The sequence below is a fragment of the Lissotriton vulgaris genome, chromosome 2_1 (genome assembly GCF_964263255.1).
Source record: "Lissotriton vulgaris chromosome 2_1, aLisVul1.2, whole genome shotgun sequence".
In the NCBI taxonomy this organism is placed as follows: domain Eukaryota; kingdom Metazoa; phylum Chordata; class Amphibia; order Caudata; family Salamandridae; genus Lissotriton; species Lissotriton vulgaris.
In genome coordinates, this window is record NC_141687.1 from 2,082,989,783 (window position 1) to 2,083,011,846 (window position 22,064).

Genomic DNA, 22,064 nt, shown 5'->3' on the forward strand with positions numbered 1-22,064 from the left:
ACTTCACAAAAGTTACTACGATTTACTACTCTCTTCCATCTACTGTTTGTTTTGAAATCAGAAATTACCTTGCTTAGTTTCCTAATTCTATTGATTACCAAAATAAACAACTTTCGCTTAATTTCAAAAGCATGATCAATAATTTTCTCTACATTTTTCTTCTTCTTATAAAATGCCGCTTTCTGTTGGCCTTTTTTAATATTTCTTAATAAATTAACTATTATCCTGTTACGGAACATTCGTTTTCGAATGTCCCTAAACTGTTGTTTCCTTCTACTATCATGCACAGAGTTATCTCTTCCTCTACCAATAACATTTTTGATGGGTGTTTCCTTTCCATTTAAATTACTCTTCTTTTTCTGAACTGAAACATTTTGGCGAAAAATACTTTTTTTACTAAAAATATTTTTTAAGAATGATTTTGTGCTCTTACCCGGAGCTTTCTTGGTGTTTTGATAAGTATTTGGGGAAGAGGACTGCTGCAATAAAACATCATCCTGCTGTCTTTGACGTTTTCTAGCCTTTCTAATTCTATTTTTCGTAGGCATTTTTCAAATTTAAAAAAGATCTGCAGTTGAATCTGTGGAAAAATATAATAAAAAATGTTATTAACCACTATTACCAAACAGTAAATGAATAACAGTCATCAAAAACTTAACGCCCTACTTATTATTTAACATAGAAAATCTTTTGCACCAGCACTGCATCACAAGGACATTTTCAGTCATTTCCTCTTGAATGCAGGTATACAATTGATTTATGTGCCGTGTTTATAAACGATTTTTTGAAATCAATTACATTTCTGGATATGTACTGCTAGAGCTTTATAGGTTGCTTTGGGTCATATTTATAAGGCATATGAGTGTCTATAATGTTATTTTTCCTTTTTAAATGGAAAGCGTTCTTCATGGTGCAAGTTTCTTATAAATACGCTCCCACCTGCGAAACGGAACTTTGCGATGCGAAGCTGATTGCCTCCCCGGTGTCTGTCAACATTCTAAACAGACCGGAGCGGCCGCCATCTTATCTCTCGGTAGGATCGAGAGAGAAGAAGAGGTGAAAAACTAAGGGGGAATTTAATGAAAGGGGGCAAGGTATACCCCTCTTGACCCCCTAGGAATGTTGTTGGGGTTTTTAACCTCTTCGCCGCTAATGACAAGGGTAACTCGTCATGGACTTTCCATTGATTTCAATGGAAAATCAATGAAAAGAAAAATATTGCCTTAGCAGCCAAGTGGTTAAAGGGTCCCGTGGGGAAAATAAAAAAAATATATTTTTCACGGTAGAAGCGCTTTCCGAACACCGAACTGGGCCGCAAACTGCTGGCGAAACGGGAATAGGTATAAGGGGGTGCGGGAGACCATTTTGTGCTTCGTTTTAATTAAATTACTAAGTATAAGGGGGTGCGGGAGACGTATCCTAATCCCTTATATTTTCTGAGGGTGGCTGAGAAGGCTCATATATGTTGATACATGTGTTCCAGCGGCTCTGCGTGAGCTTTTTTTTTTCTTTGCTGCGTCAGGTCTGTTAACGTTCGATTCGAAGGAAATCAGGAAGTGTTGACAACCAATTTGTCAGTGCGATAAAATATTTCGTTATAAATGAATCCTTATTGATAAACATTGTCTGCGCCATCTTGTCTTTTTTACAATGCCACAATTTTGTCGTGCACGGTAGCCATTTTAGATGCCAGGCCGGTCCCAGGCTATCACCTAGCCCCAGCTGTAGAGAATCCACACATACCAACCCTCCCGATTCAGGCGTCAGACTACTGATTTCAGTGCTACTCTCCCGCCTCCCGATTCCTGCAACCAAAAACGCGGGGGTATATTACCAACCACTAGCGATAACTTCTTTAGAGACAAAAATTATCGCCGCACATCGGCGATTTTTATCGCAGATAAACCTTGCTATTAGCAAGGTTTATCGCAAATGCGATAAAAAACGGCCGCAATGCATGAATATCGCTGAAAAGTCAGCAATATTCATGCATTATCCAGCAAATGCTCTTAGCCATGTTATCCACCTCTCATTGGATAACATGGCTAAGAACTGCTCGCAAATGCGATAAGAAGCGGCCGCAATGCATCAATATTGCTGAAAAGTCAGCGATATTCATGCATTATCCAGCATATGCTTTTAGCCATGTTATCCACCTCCCATTGGATAACATGGCTAAGAACTGCTCATGGCCCCATGAGGAACGCTTTCCATTTAAAAAGGAAAAAATAACATTATAGAAAAGAATCGTTTTTAAACACAACATATAAATCAATTGTATACCTGCATTCAAGAGGAAATGACTGAAAATATCCTTGAGACACATGAAAGCGTTTTCTGGAATGCCCTAGCACCATTTTTTGGACATTATTAACATGGCTATGTAACTCCCATAATCAAAATCTAAATTTGCCAAGCGCAGGTGGCAACGTATTTACAAGACACTTGCCCCATGAGGAATGCTTTCCATTTAAAAAGGAAAAAAATAACATCAATTACACTCAAATGCCTTATAAATATGACCCAAAGCTCTAGCAGTACATATCCAGAAATGTAATTGATTTCAAAAATGGTTTTTAAAAACAACATATCTGTTTCAGCTTACATAAGAGACCATGGAATGGGCTTCATATACAACAATAACTTTTGTTACTGCATGCCAGAATGCTACACCGAATATGCAATTACAATTTCTCAAAGTAACAAAATCTATTTCTATATCACTACAGACAAAGCCACAGTTTAAAAACACATCTTTCTTCATCATTTTCTCCTTAGCAAGGTTTATCGCAAATGCGAAAAAAACGGCCGCAATGCATAAATATCGCTGAAAAGTGAACAATATTCATGCATAATCCAGCAAATGCTCTTAGCCATGTTATCCACCTCCCATTGGATAACATGGCGAAGAACTGCTCGCAAATGCGAAAAAAAACGGCCGCAATGCATGAATATCGCTGAAAAGTCAGCGATATTCATGCATGGTCCAGCAAATGCTCTGAGCCATGTTATCCACTTCCCATTAAATAACATGGCTAAGAACTGATCAGGGCCCCATGAGGAACGCTTTCCATTTAAAAAGGAAAAAATAACATCATAGAAAAGAATCGTTTTTAAACACAGCATATAAATCAATTGTATACCTGCATTCAAGAGGAAATGACTGAAAATGTCCTTGAGACACATGAAAGCGTTTTCTGGAATGCCCTAGCACCATTTTTTCGACATTATTAACATGGCTATGTAACTCCCATAATCAAAATCTAAATTTGCCAAGCGCAGGTGGGAGCGTATTTACAAGACACTTGCCCCATGAGGAATGCTTTCCATTTAAAAAGGAAAAATAACATCAAAGACACTCAAATGCCTTATAAATATGACCCAAAACAACCTATGAAGCTCTAGCAGTACATATGCAGAAATGTAATTGATTTCAAAAATTATTTTTATAAACAACATATCTGTTTCAGCTTACATAAGAGACCATGGACTGGGCTTCATATACAACAATAACTTGTATAACTGCATTCCAGAATGCTACACCGAATATGCAATTACAATTTCTCAAAGTAACAAAATCTATTTCTATATCACTACAGACAAAGCCACAGTTTAAAAACACAGCTTTCTTCATCATTTTCTCCTTAATTCATACTATTCTCTATCTAAAATAAATAAATCTTTTCTCACCTTAGCAAATACTTTTTGAGTTTTGAAAACAGTCTCAGAAATACACCAAATTGTCTTCAGCAGAAGAAAAAGGATGCACTCCAGAGTCTGCAGCTATTGAAAGCACAGAAATACAGATATTCATTTCACATATCTCTCATATTAGCCAATCATAACTCTTCCCTCACTTTTTTCAAATCAAAACCCTTCCCCCCTCTGCCCTCTCTGCCTTTTTTCCATAGCAACGACCTCCTGGAAGACCTCTCATGTTTGCAAATTCACACAACAATGTTTCAATTGAACTCTGAACTCTCAGTGCACCTGCGTATCCAGTGCAATCTTTCATTAAAAGTTTCTTCCTTGACCATTCAAATTACATCTTTCAAAGAACACATCCATGCACCCTAACTTTCTGTTTTCAGAAATGGAAATACACCAATCACTGCTAATGAATCATTAGCATTGGAAATCCACAGTTTTTTTTCTTTACAAACTCCTACTGTTTCAACTGCCCTTTCATTACCACACTTCATCTGACTGCAGCACAACCTTCTCCCACCATGTTTAACGTCTGGATTGTTGGACATAGTTACATCCACTGGGCTCAAAGGTATGCTTAGAGCAGAAATTTACACAACCTCAATTTACAAGATGTGGAAATTAAGTGGTTGGGCCAAAGAGGATTAAAATGTCACCAATTGATACCATTGGTGAAAACCTTTATGCATTTGCCAAAACCTGACCTGTTAATTGTGCACTGTGGAGGTAATGATTTGGGCACTTTGACAGGGGTAGGTCTGGAAATGCTTTTAAAGGACACCTTTGAGCAATTAATGGCACTTTTTCCTCAAACTGCCTTGGTATATTCCAATATATGCCAAAGACAGAAATGGAGGTGGTCCAACCAATTTTGTCCACAAATTGAGAAGTCGAGGAAGCATGTAAACAAATCTGTTTCAGCTTTCATGAGAGACCATGGAATGGGCTCCCTGTACAACAATAACTTGCGTTACTACATGCAAGATATCTACAGAGGAGATGGAGTTCACTTCTCAGATGAGGGCAACAGAATTTTCATTCTGAATTTAAGAATGTGCATTGGTACCTACTTATAAGTACCTAAATGTACCATAAACCCAAAAGCTCTTCTCAGAGCTACCCTTCATCTGATCACTCACAATTATTATTTTTTTCTAACTTTTTTCACTAATTTTCCACAAAATACGCTCCCCGGTTCGCTAACCGAAAGCTAACCTCACGGAATTTTTTTAAAAAATGTTTTTTTTCCGCACATTTAAACCTCCTCAGCCACCCTCAGAAAACCTAGGGGGTCAAGATAAGTCTACCGTGCCCCCTTCTACACATTCTGAACATTATTTGCCCTCCATCTTGTATCTTAATGCGACCGAAACACAAAATGGTGGACTCCCGTGACGCTTGAGGTTCGCTAACCGGGCCGCTTTCCAGAAAGCGGTCCCAAAAAAAGGTGGGAAAGTAATTAGCAGAAAAACGACTAGAGACACTCTCACCAAATATAGATTAGCTCATACTACATAACAATCCCTATCATTCTCACAAATTTGATTGAAATTTCATTTAGCCATTTAGCCTGTAGACCTATCTAAATACCCTGAGGTAAATTACTTCACAAAACACATCTAAAATATTGGAATTGACAACCAATGAAAACTTTACTTTCATTTACAATTTTTATTACCTGACATTTGATTGGTTATATACCTGAATATATATAAAGGAAGAGAAGGAAACACAGCCATTTTCACTGCTACTTCCTGAACTACATTTCAAGAGCCTTTTCACCTCCCTGTAAAGTTATTTGATAATTTGTAAGTGGCACTTTAAATTAATTTGTAAAAACGTTTATTGATAATTATTTACTGACCCCCTGCTATAGTTATAGATACAGATAACCTCCTCTGTTACATTTATTGATTGACTTACACTTCTCTGCTATAATTATGAATTTACTTACTTTAACTTCACTGTTAAAAAAACAGAACGACATGTCTGAACTTAAACCCAACAGTGCCCTAACTCTTCTAATATAATTTTTTTTAATGCAATTTACAGCAAAAAAATGGAAGGGGAGCAAGAAAAAACTAATGTTTCCTTCGAGATTACATCCGAAGACATTGTAACTGAAGAAAATGTGGATGAAGATTTTATGGATCAATCTTTTGACGAACAATTTATTCAAACCTTACAAGAGACAGAAACATCCATGTTCGACGAGATACCAGATGATATAATGCTGGAAGTTTTAATGAACTATGAAAATAATAAATAATTTTTTTTTAAATCAAAATAAATAAATAAATTAAAAAAACGAACAAAAACAACAAATAATTAACATACAGTATTAGAAAAGTCTATCATTCTTTTATCCTTAAAGTACGCTGCCCAGAACGCTTTCCGGTTCGCGAACTTGGCGCTTACCACGCAAAAAAAAAATATATATTTATTTTTTTTTGGACCCTCCTAGGCCCTTTTAAAACCTCCACATAAAACCTAGGGGGTCAACGAGGATCTACTATGCCCCCTTATGGTAATTTCCCCCTTTGTTTTGGCCTCCTCTTGTCTCTCGATCCTACCGAGAGACAAGATGGTGGCCGCTCCGGACTGTTTAGAATGTTGACAGACACCGAAGAGCCAATCAGCTTCGCTTCGCAAAGTTCCGATATGCGAAAAGTTCGCTAACCGGATCGCTGCCCGGAGCGCTGTTACAGATATATATCTTGATTTAAATGTTAATTTCTCAAAATCCACTGAAGCACATATATTGAGACCTAGCAAAGGCACATCGGGCTAACAGTCCCTACAATTTTGCCAAGTTTCGTGAAAATCCATTCAGCCGTTCGGGCTAAAAGTGAGTCCAACCGCCCTATGGAAATTAACATGGGAAAAACGCGTTTTGGGACCCCCCTTTTTTCTCGGCCCCCCCTTGACGACCCCCCCACAAATTTCCAGGAGCTGCTCAGAAACAAAATGTGCCATTTTCCTGAAAATTTCAGCCAATTCCGTCCACAAACGCCAAAGTTATTAGACATAGAATTTTCAAAAATGCCATAGGGAAAAAATCCTAACTATATATACCTACTGGCGACCGCCAGTAGGTAATATATATATATATATATATATATATATATATATATATATATATATATATATATATATATATATATATATATATATATATATATGTATACTCACTGAATAAACCATAGGTTACAGACCATATATAGTTAGGAATTAGCATTTACAAAACCTTGAAAATTAACTGAAAAAACCATAGGTTATAGACCATATATAGTTAGGAATTTGCATTTACAAAACCTTATTTTACTCACACAATACCATTGAAATTCCATATATAGTTAGTTGCACTAACTATATATCGGACACCCGCAATCCACTGCGGATGATGTCACATATTACATCATTCATGACATGGTCAGTGACATCACTGATGACATCACTGATGACATCTCAAATGACATCACTGATGACATCTCAAATGACATCACTGATGACATCACTGATGACATCTCATTTGACATTACTGATCACATCACTGATGATATCATTCATGTGATAATACGATGAACCTCTTCAGACTCTAATATAACCTTAGATACAATCAGTGTAAACAGACACTCACAGACTGTCACTCATCCATGGAGTTACTCACACACCTAGTCAGTCATGCAAAGAATCAATCACACCTCCATTTCCTCAACTATACAGTTATACAAACTTTACTTATTCAAACATATACTAACACATATTTACTCTCTTATACAATCCCTGATACAAGTTCACAATGATCCATACAGCCACTCACACATTCACTGGCTCTTATGCACAGTTATTTATATATGTCAACTCTCACATGTACTGTGTTTTACATATGTACTTACTTTGCCATGTAGCACTGAGATATCCATTCACTCACCAATACACTCATGCACACAGTCAACCGCCCATACAGCTGTTTCCACATGCACTTTTGAAACCATACATCTAGTGAATCAACTGCTCACACATCTATGCACAGAGTCATACACCTCCCAGCCACCCCCACACACACTCAGTCTCCCATACAAATACTTGGGCAACCAATCAATAACCCATATAGTTACTCATATAGCTACTTATCAACACATGCAACAGTTTACAGAACAACAGACATAATGATGCACAAATTAAGACAGTTTAGTCACTAACCCATGAACTCAGTGAGACACATTTAATCACTCACTCATACAGTCAGTCATGCACCTACTAAATCCCTTATCCAGACACTTATACATCCACTCATTCTTCAATATGTAAGACATATTTTAACTTTACAGAAACATACAGTCACTGGATGTTGTCATCAGTGATGTCATCAGTGATGTCATTTGAGATGTCATCAGTGATGTCATCAGTGATGTCACTGACCATGTCATGAATGATGTAATATGTGACATCATCAGCAGTGGATTGCGGGTGCGCGATATATAGTTAGTGCAACTAACTATATATGGAATTTCAATGGTTTTGTGTGAGTAAAATAAGGTTTTGTAAATGCGAATTCCTAACTATATATGGTCTATAACCTATGGTTTTTTCAGTGAATTTTCAAGGTTTTGTAAATGCTAATTCCTAACTATATATATAACCTATGGTTTTTTTCAGTGAATATATATATATATACATACATATATCATCTGTATATCTATATAAATACAAACATAAATGCATGCATACATATACTTATATGCATACAGATGCATGTTATTTACATGAAAGTTAAAAAACACTAATAAAAGCAAAGCTAAAAAGCCACCTCATTACAAACAGAATGGCTTTAACTTAAACGAGGGCGAGATCTATTGCATTTTCAATGCTTGTTTACTTTGGTTCCATCAAGAAGGCATTCAGATGTGTCACACATTTGCCATAAATTCTGAATGTTAGCACTCTAGTTGCACATTAGATCACTGTAGTAAAGCTACTGCTCACCAGGGACGTCTGCTGCTGGTATTCAAAGTGCATGTTTCAGTCTGCATGTCAGAATTTTTTTAATGAAATAGAAGAGGATTTGAGAAGTCATTCAAAATGATCCCTAATTTTTCTTTCTGAAGCACTAATCATACTTTCTATGGCAAAATTAACCCCCTCATGTTGTTCCTTTTTAAATTGAGTGTTTTCAGACTTACCACTTCATTCCAATCAAGATGGCTTCTGGTGTGCCATACCTTTGTAATAAGTAGGACTGTTAGCGCTCTAGTTGTTCTTTAGAACACTCTGGGACATTCTGTCTAAGCATGGGCGAATTTTGCGAATCTCGCGTTCGCGAATTTTGCGGATTTGCGAATTGGCAATCCGCAAAATCCGCGAATTCTCGCGAATTTGCGGATTTTTTTTTTTTGTGTTCGCAAGTGTTTCTACCAGTTCGCGAGGATTTGGTACTAGTTCGCAATTGCGAACTTACTTGTCGGCTCGCAACGGTCGCAACTATGTTGTTTCTACGTCTGGTTCATCATCACAGCCTCCCAGCACCCTCTGTTTCACCACTGGCACCCTCTCTTTGACCCATGCCACCCTCTGTTACATCAATGCCACCCTCTGGTTCATCATCACTGTAGAAGATGGGGGGGGGAAAGCAAGCCCACCTGCCCTGCTTGAACTGACATGAATTAATTTGGGGTTAGTTTATTAAAAACACCTGCCCTTCCCCAACTGACAATAATGAATTAGGGGCTAATTAATGTGTCACTGAAAGAATTTCAAGTTCCAGCCTGGCACCTGCTTGTCTGCTCCTTTAGCTGTAAATCAGGACCTTTGTGGCATACAGCTAAGGTCAGAGCAGGGTCACACAATAGTTGCAAGCAGGCAACCGAATTCTGGAGGGCCCCCTCAGGAAGCACTACAGAGAATCGTTACAAATCATGAGGTTGACCTTTTGCACCTGCTCATTGCTTTTGCTTTTGCTGAAATCGTTTTTCGTTTTTTTCGCGCTATTCGCGGGGCGCGGCGTCGTGTGAAACCGACCGCGGAAGCCGCCAATTCGTGCGAATGAGCATTTTATTTTTTTGCGGCTTGTTGTTTCGCGAGTTTTTTTGCAGTTTTCGCGAGCCGCTTGCAGCGCAACACGCGAATTTACCCCAAGGTCGAGTACGGGCGCGGCAATTTTGTTTGCGTGACGTATTTCCGTTTCCGCCCGCTATGTATAATCTCGCGCAGTAAGTGCATTGCGAGTAGAGGTTCGCACGAGATCGCGCGGGAAATCCAGAGGTTCGCACGAGATCGCGAGGAAAATCTCGCGCGAACTTACTTTCGCGCTCGTGAACGGGCGCCGGCCATCTTGTTTTTCATTCATTTCCTGTGTCTGGGCATGGTGTTTAATCCTCTTGGTATCTTTGCCATCCTTTGCTTGTTTTCAGTTTTTTTTTTACGATTTTGCTTCTTATCTATCCCTCTCTTTTCCTAGCTGTATATTTTTGTCTTTTCTGCTATTTTTCTTTACTTTTAAACTACTTTTTTAAACTCTTTTCTTTTCTTCTTCCCTATCCTATTCTTTCTTAATTTTCTACTTCTTCCTACCTTACCTGCCCAGACCATGGTCAAGCCAGGCGCCGTGAAGCTGCCCAGGCACTTGAGGGCCGCAGCGGCGGCGGGGAGTAGTGCTGGACCCAGTGCCAGGACAGCATGCGGGAGATTGAGGGGGGAGCAGGTGACGCGACGGGAGATATTCAGCCCGGAGGAAGTGGGCGCGCTGGTCTACTTCGTCCAGCGCCGCCTGCCCAGGACCATTGCGGGAGGCGGCAGGATCGCGGCCGGCGGCTACAACATGCGGGAGCGCCGGAAGCGGTGGGAGAAGGTGTGCTGGGCCATATCCCACCTCTACGGGGTCCAGCGCACCTACAGCCAGGTCACCCATCGCTGGACGGACCTCCTGGACCGCGAGCGCGACCTGCTGGACCAGCTCGGCTTGGAGATCCCCAGGCTTGGTGAGTAGTAGTAGCCATTTAATCACTCACTACTGTGATGTTTTCTCCTGCTCTGTGTTGTTGTATTGCAAATATTTGTTTTTTACATGGAGCAAGCCAATAATGCCGCTGATGACGATTACATTGTAGTTAAATTATATTTCAAAATCTTCTGTGCATTTCAGGTGCACTGCTCTCCTTCTCCGTGGCGTTGCTACTATGCCTATTTGTTTTCTATTTCGTGGTCTCATTGGCCTGAGTAACTATTATGTATGAGTGTACTTTACAGAACTGCGTAATGCTAGACACTAGGGGGCAGATTACATTTACAAGCCCCTTGCGCCACGTTTACGTTGCCTTGCGTGACGCAACAGCGGCGTAAACGTGCCGCATCCCTGCGAGTCATTTATGACATGACACATCTAGGGAGATGCGTCACTTTATAAAGCCATGGGCCTGCACCACAATGGGTGCGTTCCTAGTACGCAGGGTGGGCGGTCCGGCGGCTGTGCGCCTCGCAAAATTGCCTGCGTGAAATCTACAAGATTTAACGCAGGCACTTCTGCGACGCTGCTACGTCAATTCAATTCCTTATGTCTGCTCGAAGCAGGCGAAAGGACTGACACAGCATGTTAAGTATTGGGTGGCCCTGAGCATTACTGGAGTTGCATTGCGTTGGCGACGTGACTCCAGCGATGCGCCGCTCTTACGTGACGAGATGTGTCACGCAAGTGCCTACCCTTGCGCCAGGGTGCGCCGCATTGTAAATGAGGCGCATCTGCCGTGTCGCAAGGGTAGTTTTGCGTGACGCATTTGATCTGGCGCATCTCTGGAGATGCGCCAGAACGCGTAAGTAAGTATGCCCCTAAGGGGCAGAATTGCAATTACCGTCGCATCCCTGCAAAGTAGCAGGGATGCGCCATTAATTGTGCGGCCCGTTACCACCACCAAACATGGTGCGCCGTATTTGCAATGCGGCGCACCATGGGCCCAAAACGTCACCGAAGCTTTACTGCTGGAGTTGCGTCGCAACAATGGCGCAGCTCCAGCAATGCTCTGGGGTACCCTATCTCCCCAATGCTGGGTCAAGCCGTACGTCTGCTTCAAGCAGGTGCAGGGTTTGTGTGACGCATCATTGTCCTAAAGGTGACTGATTGAAATTTTGTAGATTTCCCTCAGCCACTATTAGGAGGTGTTCCAGCGCAGGAATGCCCTCCCTTGCGCCGGAACGCCCCCTGATGGCGCAGGGCTTTATAACGGGATGCATCTCCCAAATGCGTCAGGTTGTTATAATATTATACGCCGCACCATGGCGCCCTTTTTTGTTTAGCTGCTGCGTCACAAAAGTCACGCAAGAACGGCGCAAAAGAGCCGCAAGGGGCTTAAATCTGCCCCTTCCTTTGTACCCCTGACAATAAGAAAAATAGTGGCGGTGGATTGATAGTTTGACTATTTAAATGACTGGTAATGTAGCAGGCAACTGTTAGTGTTGTCACTGATCTGACTGAAATCACAATGGAGTTTGTCTGTCACTTTGCGTCTTGCCTGCGGACTGCTGCCTGCCAGTCCTAGGTGAACGTTTCAGTACTTTGTTTAGTGAGTTACGTGACTTTCGAAGTCACAGGTCCGCAAATAAATGAAAACTAACCCTAATCAATATAATTTCGCGGAAATATTTTGTTATTGTTCTTTTGAAATGTTTGCTTTGGTTGACATTGACAAGCAAAAATCATCCATGTTTTCTGTTCTTTCTTTTATGTTGTACGTCAGCTCCCCCTAGGGGCGAGAGGAGGACACAGGAGCAGCAGGCGGCGGATGCTGTTCAACAGGGCCAGGATCGGGCAGGCGAGGGCTCCTCTGCTGGCCCCAGTAAGTTTTCATTTTAGACTAGTACCTATTTTTCCTAGCGTTCCTCATTTGACTTTTTTCAAAATTGTCTTTGCTCTTCTTGTAGACTGTATCTAAATTCTTATCCTGCCTCTACTATGACTCCCTGTGGTATTACTAGATTATTCTTATTAGTCTGTCTGTGTAGCTAACTAAGATTGCACGGTTGTCGAAACTCCCATCATTCTAGTCAGCAATAGCTCTATCAACTTAGTGCAGTCCTCTGGGATTGTCCATAATGTCTTTTGAAGTGTTCTATCTGGACTCATGCTTGCATAAATTGCAAAACCTTTCGCTCAGTCACTCTAGTCTGGACCAAAATACACAGATTGTATTTAAGTTTAAAAGCTTTAATAAAAGTAAACACATTTATTAAAATGAAGTCATAATAAAACTAAACGTTTAACTGATAATGGAAAAGTGGTTAGTGCTGACGATTAATTGAAGACATTTCTTGTGGTCGAGCCGAGCTCTCACCTGGTTTCAACTTGATCTTGTTGTTAGAAGTCCATCTTCTGTCTGTGTGGAGAAAAATGGTGCGTGTTAAAAAAACAGCCTTCATCAGTTGTGCCAAAAAGTGCAGCAAGACAACCTTCCCTGGAAAAAGGGACATTTTTTTTAACTTTATCGTAGACAGTCACAAATTACATTGTTTTCACATGTCTTCATTCCTAGACCAAAGACTAGTGAGTGCTTTATTCTAACATTCTTAAATGTACTTTGTAGGTGGAACATCTGGTGGCGGGGCCAGTGTGGAGGTGGTGGTGTTCGACACGGAGGCGGAGGGCGATTCTTCAGGGGAGGAGGCGGCGGCTGTGAGAGTTGAGACGGTGGTGGTGGCGGCCAGAGGTAAGCTCTTATATATTCCTTACTTATTGAGATTGAAGACTAGCTGGGAAGGCAAGAATATGAGATGCATGGCTGGGTGAATGATGAAGCAATGATGGGTGGAAGGACAACAGCCTGGGTGGGTGACACAGAAACTGTATGTGTCCATATACCTGGATCATGCTACTATCTGACTCTTAGATAGCATATGTGTATCTAGAGCAGGGGTACTTATAGTACGGCCCGCGGGCCGGTGGTGGCCCGGCAAGCCTTCCTTGGCGGTGCGCAGACCTTGCAGACAATCACTGCTCCCCGGCCCCCACAGAGCAGAGGCTTTTTTGTATTTCACCTGTTAGCGCCCCTGCATCTCCACTCTGACAATCACTGCTCCTCCGGCCCCCACAGAGCAGAGTGGAGATGCAAGGCCACAAAGAGGTGAAATAGAACAAAGCCTCTGCTCTGTGGGGCGGGCAAGCAGTGATTGTCAGGGTGGAGAAGCAGGGGCGCTACAACAAACAAAGCCTCAATAATATGTTAATGGTCTTTTAAAGACCTGTTAAGTACTTTGGTGTTGTTGTCTGTGTGTGCGCGTTGAGGAAGCGGTCTCAACCCGGGCTGAAGGCTGACACAGATAGACACACACACAGTGAGATGACAGAGGGGGAGGTAGAGGGAGGGCAGGAGGGAGAGAGAGATGGAGAGGGAGGGCAGGAGGGAGAGCAGGAGGGAGAGAGATGTATGTAAATGCTGGGTCTGGTGGCTCAGTGGGTGAGGGCATCTGCTGCAGGGACCTGTGTGCAACCTCATGGTCACAAGTTATCGTTTTGCTTTAGCCCCGCCCCCTCTGACTCCGCCCCCACCAGTGTGGCCCTCGGCCCCAAACTACACTGTAAATGTAGCCCCTGAGAGAAAGTTTGTGAGTACCCATGATCTAGAGAGAGTAGACGGTCAGTGGATGAACTAAGTGTAACTTTGAAGAGCATGTAACACTGCACCCGCACGTCCGTTCCAGTGTAGGAAAGGCAAGGAAAAGAACTTTTAATTTTGTCCAAATACTACCATCAATAGTAGCAGTAGTTTGTATTGCAAGCACTGCATAGATCCGGTTATTACGGTGGCCACTCCCTACCTCTCTTAATAAGTTTAGTAGTACTCAGTCATTCATGTGTGGATGTATCACTGGTCACTCAATAAAAAGCAAAGCACCTAAAGTCATCCCATATATAAGCAAAAACATCCCATGTGAAGTGATAGATAATCAGATTATTTATCTTCTTCAATTTTCCATTTCTAGTACTCATTTCCACTGTAGGGTGAAAGTTAAATTAATTAAGCAGTAGCCCTTAAGTTGTAACAGAGTATTCTCAGTGCCACCCGTAATAGAAAAGTAAGAGCTTCACCACCTGCATGTACTGGACGGGTACAGTAACGCAACGCAAGTCTAGGTCACTCCTCATGGCGTGCGTCTCTTTTTCTCGGGTGCAAGTTTACTGCGCTGGCATTATGCCGGCTTGCAGAAGATAACGTACCAATTTTCCAAAACAAGAGACAAGAAGAACAATAAGACTGGTGTACTTTCATAGTCGACTCCAATGGAAGTCCATAGTGCTCGTAGAATTTGTTCCTTAAACTCCCACTAATGTTAGAGCAAGGATGAAGAAGTGTGAGGTTAGATAGATACTCGCCTCAATAGTTATGTAATGCGTTTGCAAGTTGCTAGTTGTAGTGCAACACAAATTTCTGCTGAATGATTGAGTTAATCTTAATGAGCATTGGTTACAGACTATGTCTTTCTTTCTTCATATAGGTTCTCCTTCCAAACGAACAAGGAGGAAGGAGCTGGCTAGAGCGGCCCGGCAACGGAGGATCGATGCCACTGTGGCCCAATATCGGCGGCTGGTGGCCCTGGAGGACGAAGAAAGTGTGCAGTCGACCACAACAACTACGTCGTCTGCATCGGCCTCCGTTCCCCCACGGGCTGCCAGTGCCACCCAGCACAGTGGTCCACCCAGACTGAGCCGGGCTGCCAAAGCCAAACGCCACCGCCGAGTAGCAAGGACAACAGCTACAGCTTCCTCTCACAGCCGTTGCACCTACAAGGCATTGAAGGCACGCCTGCGCCGCAGTACCCTGATGGTGTCCCGCCTCCAGCAGGATCTCCACCACTTTTCCAACCAGTTGGAGGGGCTCCGTGTAGAGCACGCCTTGCTCCGCCAGGAGCATGATGCCCTGGCCCAAAAAGTTGACAGCATCCACCCATAGTGTCCCTTGCCCCTTTTTTAGAGACTTTTGGGGGGTGGGAATTGGGAGTTGGGTTTTTGAGGACTTTTGAAGGACAATCGTTGGGGTTAGGGAGGGTCTTGCGGGAGATTATTTTGTTAGGGATATAAATATACTTTTTCAAACTTTATCTGAGCATACCCGTTTCTTACTGCTTGCCTGGTGGGTGGGGGTTTAACGTTGACTTTGTTTTCCTGAAAGTTTAGTTCCATTTTCTTCCTTTAAGTGTAAATGCCCAAATGTTTTCAACACTAAGTGCCTCTCACAGACTAAGTGAAGTGAATCCAAGAGTCCTAGGACTTTAGTAGTACTACCTTCAGTCTCTCGTCTCTCGTACTAATACTCCATTATACCCCCAAACCACCAAACGCTTATCTTACCTGTAATTTGTGTTTGAAAGTAGGGCTAGACCCAGGGCTGGCTCCACGGGAAACAGCGAATATGGTTGGCAATCTTGGTCGGATAAAATTTCCTCATAGCGGTGGTACTAGTGGTGTGACACAGTGGCAGTTGCATGCCTATGAAAAAAAAGAAAATGAAATCTGGTTTGTCCTCCTGAGCAATTCAACGGTACAACTGAGAATATAGCAGGTGACAGAAGTACAGTAGAACAGTGCCACATTGTAGCCTAACAAATGGTAAAGTATAACTACTAATTCGGTTGAAGTTCTTTCACATTAGCAATGGTTCTTTGTCAAGCAGAGTAAGAATATATCCTCGGATTTCTTCACCAGCCTGTTGCTATCACCTTATCCTCCCCAGCAAGTGTGTGGATTTATTGCTGTCATTTAGTCACACATCAATCAAAACCACACAGCCCGGGGGAAGAGGGTTAGGGTTTGAAAAATGGATGGGTACGGGGGTTTTTGGGAAAGGTTTTGGGAGACAAGAAAAAATAGCACAGCATAGACAAACAATTGTGAACATAAACAAATCTTTGGGTACAAACCTATCCATCAATCTTTGAAAGTGCATGCACTACTGCATACATGTCAGTGAAAAGTAAGTAGTACATTCGACAACTGTGGAAGAAAGAATGCGACAGTACAGGGCCTGTGTGGAATTATTGATAACGATATTCAACATAAGGTCTCTGTAGCCAGATACCCGAGAGCCTTGCTGGTCACTATAAATCCATTCACAACAACACTCAATGGGGTTGGTCTGGAAGGTATAGTAGATAGAAAAGGAGAAATTGCTTTTTTTCTAGGTGTCCCCTCACTCACCAGGGTTGCCCCTTGGTGACATGCTTCATCATTGGGGCCATCCCAGTCCTCTACGGCCTGGGGCGTGCTGCGACTTGCGAATTACGTAGGAGAACTTACAAATGACTATGTGTGGTGCAGATGTGATAGTGGAGTGGACTAAGTGATGTGTTAAGGGATCAATTTAGAAGCAGAGAGAGATCCAAGAAATGCAGTCACAGTCAGAGAAAAACGCAAGGGATACTGTATCTATGTGGTTGTAGTGGTCCTGTTGGAAGTGGTAAGTAAGTTGCCTGCAGAAAAAAAATCCTCCTATTAGCGGCACTCCTCCATTGCAGCCGACGCTTCGTCCATCGATGTTGGTCACCAGAAGACACCCTGTAAAAAAAAGCACAGCATAGACAAACAATGGAACATAAACAATTCTTTGGGTACAAACCTATCCATCAATCTTTGAAAGTGCATGCACTACTGCATGCATGTCAGTGAAAAGTAAGTAGTACATTCGACAACTGTGGAAGAAAGAATGCGACAGTACAGGGCCTGTGTGGAATTATTGATAACGATATTCAACATAAGGTCTCTGTACTTAGCCAGATACCCGAGAGCCTTGCTGGTCACTATAAATCCATTCACAACAACACTCAGTGGGGTTGGTCTGGAAGGTATAGTAGATAGAAAAGGAGAAAGTGATTTTTTTCTAGGTGTCCCCTCACTCACCAGGGTTGCCCCTTGGTGACATGCTTCATCATTGGGGCCATCCCAGTCCTCTACGGCCTGGGGCGTGCTGCGACTTGCGAATTACGTAGGAGCACTTACAAATGACTATGTGTGGTGCAGATGTGATAGTGGAGTGGACTAAGTGATGTGTTAAGGGATCAATTTAGAAGCAGAGAGAGATCCAAGAAATGCAGTCACAGTCAGAGAAAAAGGCAAGGGATACTGTATCTATGTGGTTGTAGTGGTCCTGTTGGAAGTGGTAAGTAAGTTGCCTGTAGGAAAAAAATCCTCCTATTAGCGGCACTCCTCCATTGCAGCCGACGCTTCGTCCATCGATGTTGGTCACCAGAAGACACCCTGTCCACTGCCTGCCTGATGCTGAATTGTGGCTCGCTACTGTGAAGCCTGACTCCATCCTTTTTTCCCCATTGCAGAGACTGAAACCCGGCCTGTAATTATTCAACGAAAAACAGGATGTGATATAATATTACAACACCACTGATAAATAAATATAAGGTATGTAGGCTGTGGAGTGCAAAAAGTCACAATTTGATTTTCCTAGTAGACAGTACAATATTTTTGAAAGTGCGTACTCTGAGTCACCTTTTGAAGGATAAATAAGTATGGGCAAATTAATGTAGCGGATCTTGCCCCTCAAGCTAGGTGTACTGTAAACTGTGTTTTAGAACAAAATTAGATCTTCCAAGCAGTGCTCCCACCCAGACCCTTACTAAAGCCAGTCGCAAAAATGTAGAAGACCCCCAATCAAATCTCAAAAAACGAGGCCTAGCAGAAAACTGGTGACAAAACTTACTTTGAAAGTAAAAGTAGGCAGAAGTACCCCCTTCCTAATTACCCCTTACCCACCGTGGATTGCATTCAAACCACTTGCAAGCAACCAAGCAAAAGTAGCCATAGCCAGCATCGCTCCAAGACTCGAAATCCCCCCCACTCAAACACATGCAATAGAAATACTGCTAACCCTAACAAACCCTAAGTTAAGAATAGTGGCAAAGGCTTTCTTTAACTATGCCAAATCCCCCCTTTCCCACCATGGATTTTCTTCAAATGACTTGCAACCAAAATTACACATTCTCACGAGTGCTCTAAGACCCCAGAACTCAGTTGCAAAAATCTAGAACACCCCGAAACACATGCAATCCTGCTGCTAGGGCTAACCCTAACGAACCCTAAGTTACAAAAAGTGCCAAAAGGCTTTTCCGCGAGGATTTTGTCCCAACCACTTCTACCCGGTATTAGACCTTCCCAGGAATGCCCCAAGACAAGCCAACCCACCCGCCAAGAAGCATAACACCCCCAAACAGGCCAAAAGCATAATCTCATACTTGCAATATTTCTCGGCCTTCGGTCCAAACGCGCTGCGTAGCTAGGCCATAAGTCGGGGTTGCCACGACGGATTTCCTGAAAAGCAAATGCAATCAAGATTAGAGTGTCCCAGCAGTGCTCCCAGACCACGAAACTCACCCACAAACACCAGGAAGCCCCCAAACAGGCCCCCGAAAACGCTACATTGAGCAAAATGTCAGAAATAGCCAAAAAAAAATCACCCTGGATTTTGTCCCAACCACTTCTACCCGGTATTAGACCTTCCCAGGAATGCCCCAAGACACGCCAACCCACCCGCCAAGAAGCATAACACCCCCAAACAGGCCAAAAGCAAAATCTCATACTTGCAATATTTCTCGGCCTTCGGTCCAAACGCACTGCGTAGCTAGGCCATAAGTCGGGGTTGCCACGACGGATTTCCTGAAAAGCAAATGCAATCAAGATTAGAGTGTCCCAGCAGTGCTCCCAGACCACGAAACTCACCCACAAACAGACGGAACCCCCCCTAAGAGCACCTCAAAGGCAAGCAAGTCATCAAAAACACAAAAAATTTTCCGCCTGGGATTTGGTCCAAAACACTTTTATCCGGTATTAGAGCTTCCCAGCAATGGCCCCAGAGCCGTCAACCCAGGGGAAAACGAGTAGAAGACCCCCAAACAGCCAAAGAGCAAAAGTACAAAAATGGGGACTTAGTAAATTTTTCACAAATTTCACAAATCACTCCGCGCGCGCTCTGCAGCTAGGCCCTAACTCCCCTCTGCCACCATGGATTTGCTTCAAACCTCTTGCAAAGTAAAGTATATATAGCCAGCAGTGCGCCCAGACCCCGAAACCCACCTACAAACACCAGGAAGCCCCCCAAACAGGCCCCCGAAAACGCTACATTGAGCAAAATGTCAGAAATAGCCCCCCAAAAAATCGGCCTGGATTTTGTCCCAACCACTTCTACCCGGTATTAGACCTTCCCAGGAATGCCCCAAGACCCGCCAACCCACCCGCCAAGAAGCATAACACCCCCAAACAGGCCAAAAGCAAAATCTCATACTTGCAATATTTCTCGGCCTTCGGTCCAAACGCGCTGCGTAGCTAGGCCATAAGTCGGGGTTGCCACCACGGATTTCCTGAAAAGCAAATGCAATCAAGATTAGAGTGTCCCAGCAGTGCTCCCAGACCACGAAACTCACCCACAAACACCAGGAAGCCCCCCAAACAGGCCCCCGAAAACGCTACATTGAGCAAAATGTCAGAAATAGCCAAAAAAAAATCGGCCTGGATTTTGTCCCAACCACTTCTACCCGGTATTAGACCTTCCCAGGAATGCCCCAAGACACGCCAACCCACCCGCCAAGAAGCATAACACCCCCAAACAGGCCAAAAGCAAAATCTCATACTTGCAATATTTCTCGGCCTTCGGTCCAAACGCACTGCGTAGCTAGGCCATAAGTCGGGGTTGCCACAACGGATTTCCTGAAAAGCAAATGCAATCAAGATTAGAGTGTCCCAGCAGTGCTCCCAGATCACGAAACTCACCCACAAACAGACGGAACACCCCCTAAGAGCACCTCAAAGGCAAGCAAGTCATCAAAAACACCAAAAAAATTCCGCCTGGGATTTGGTCCAAAACACTTTTATCCGGTATTAGAGCTTCCCAACAATGGTCCCAGAGCCGTCAACTCACCTGCAAAGAGGTACAACAACACCCCCACAAGTGCTGAGTCTTTCTTCATTGGGCGTAAACCAGCCCTCTGGTTTGATGGAAATAGGAGTCTGGAGGAGGAGGATAGAGGAGCATGTTCTTCTGAACTTGTGAACCTGAGGAATGCAGACTGCGGCAACTTCAAATCAATTAGCAAACCAGCGAAGACAGTTCTGCTGATGGGCTTGATTTTGTGATTATCTGATTAAAGTTTGAAATATATTAACTGTGCACAACAAAGAAAGACAGACACACAGGAATAAAAGTGAATAGGGACGAAAAAGAAAGTTATTGATTCGTTGTCTCATTTTCAGGGCTCGGTATCACGGTCCAGGAATGAGAATAAGGCTTCGTCATCATACTCTGCGAATTCAGGCAGGGTGAGCTCAGTGTCACCTGACAGAGTAGAAATTCCCTCATCTATGTTGCAGGCCACCTCCTCTTCATCCGGCACGCTCTCTCGTACTCTGAAATCTGGTGGTATGAGGTGCTGATTCATCTTGATCATTGTTAACCTCTCCACATTTTTGGGCGAGAGGCGGCTCCGTTTGGGAGTTACAATGCCACCAGCAGCACTGAAAACCCGTTCAGAAGACACGCTTGCGAGTGGGCAAGACAAGTAGTTTAAAGCCAGGTTGGTGAGCTGTGGCCACAATTCTTTTTTCCCATGCCAATACGCCAATGGGTCAGAATTAACATAGACCTCTGTTGAGTCATTCAGATAGTCCTTCACCATCGACTCAAGGTCTTCATCCAAGGTTCCTCCACTTTGCTTAGCTCTTGCTGTGCCTCTGACCTTTTGAGAACCAAACCCACGCAGAGCTAGCCAATCCTCTTCAGCCTCCAATGTTTCTGTTGTGTTTCGTGCAGATGATCCGGTTGCCGGTGTCTTTAACGGCTGAGAGGTCACTTGTGCCACAGCCACAGGTGCAGAAGTGGATTGTTTTGACTGGGGATGGCCTGCTGATGTACTGCCATTTCCTTCAATTTCCAGCCGTTCTGTTTCAAACCTCTTGGCTGACAAGGCTAGCCAACGTTTGTACTTTGGAACATGTTCATCATCAAAAGGAAAGAATGCTTGGCCTGCCAGCGCCTTTTTGTAGCGTGGATCCAGAATAGTAGCACAAATGTAATGCTGTTCTGAGTGGATCTTTTTAAGACGTTCATCACCTTGTAGGAGCTCTAATAATTGCTCAGCCAGAAGCAAAGAGTCTTGGTTTTTGTCATCTTTTTCAAACACAGAACACACCTCCTTCAGTTGGTCCTCCAGCATGTACAACAATGGGATAGCTTTTCCCAAATTAGAGTCCTCCTTGCTGACTGCACGCGTGAAGAACTCAAAAGGACGAAGCATGCGTGTCAGGCTTTGAACTATGTTCCATTGTGGCCCACCCATCCTCAGCTCCTCTGTACCCTCTGTAAGGAAATATTGAT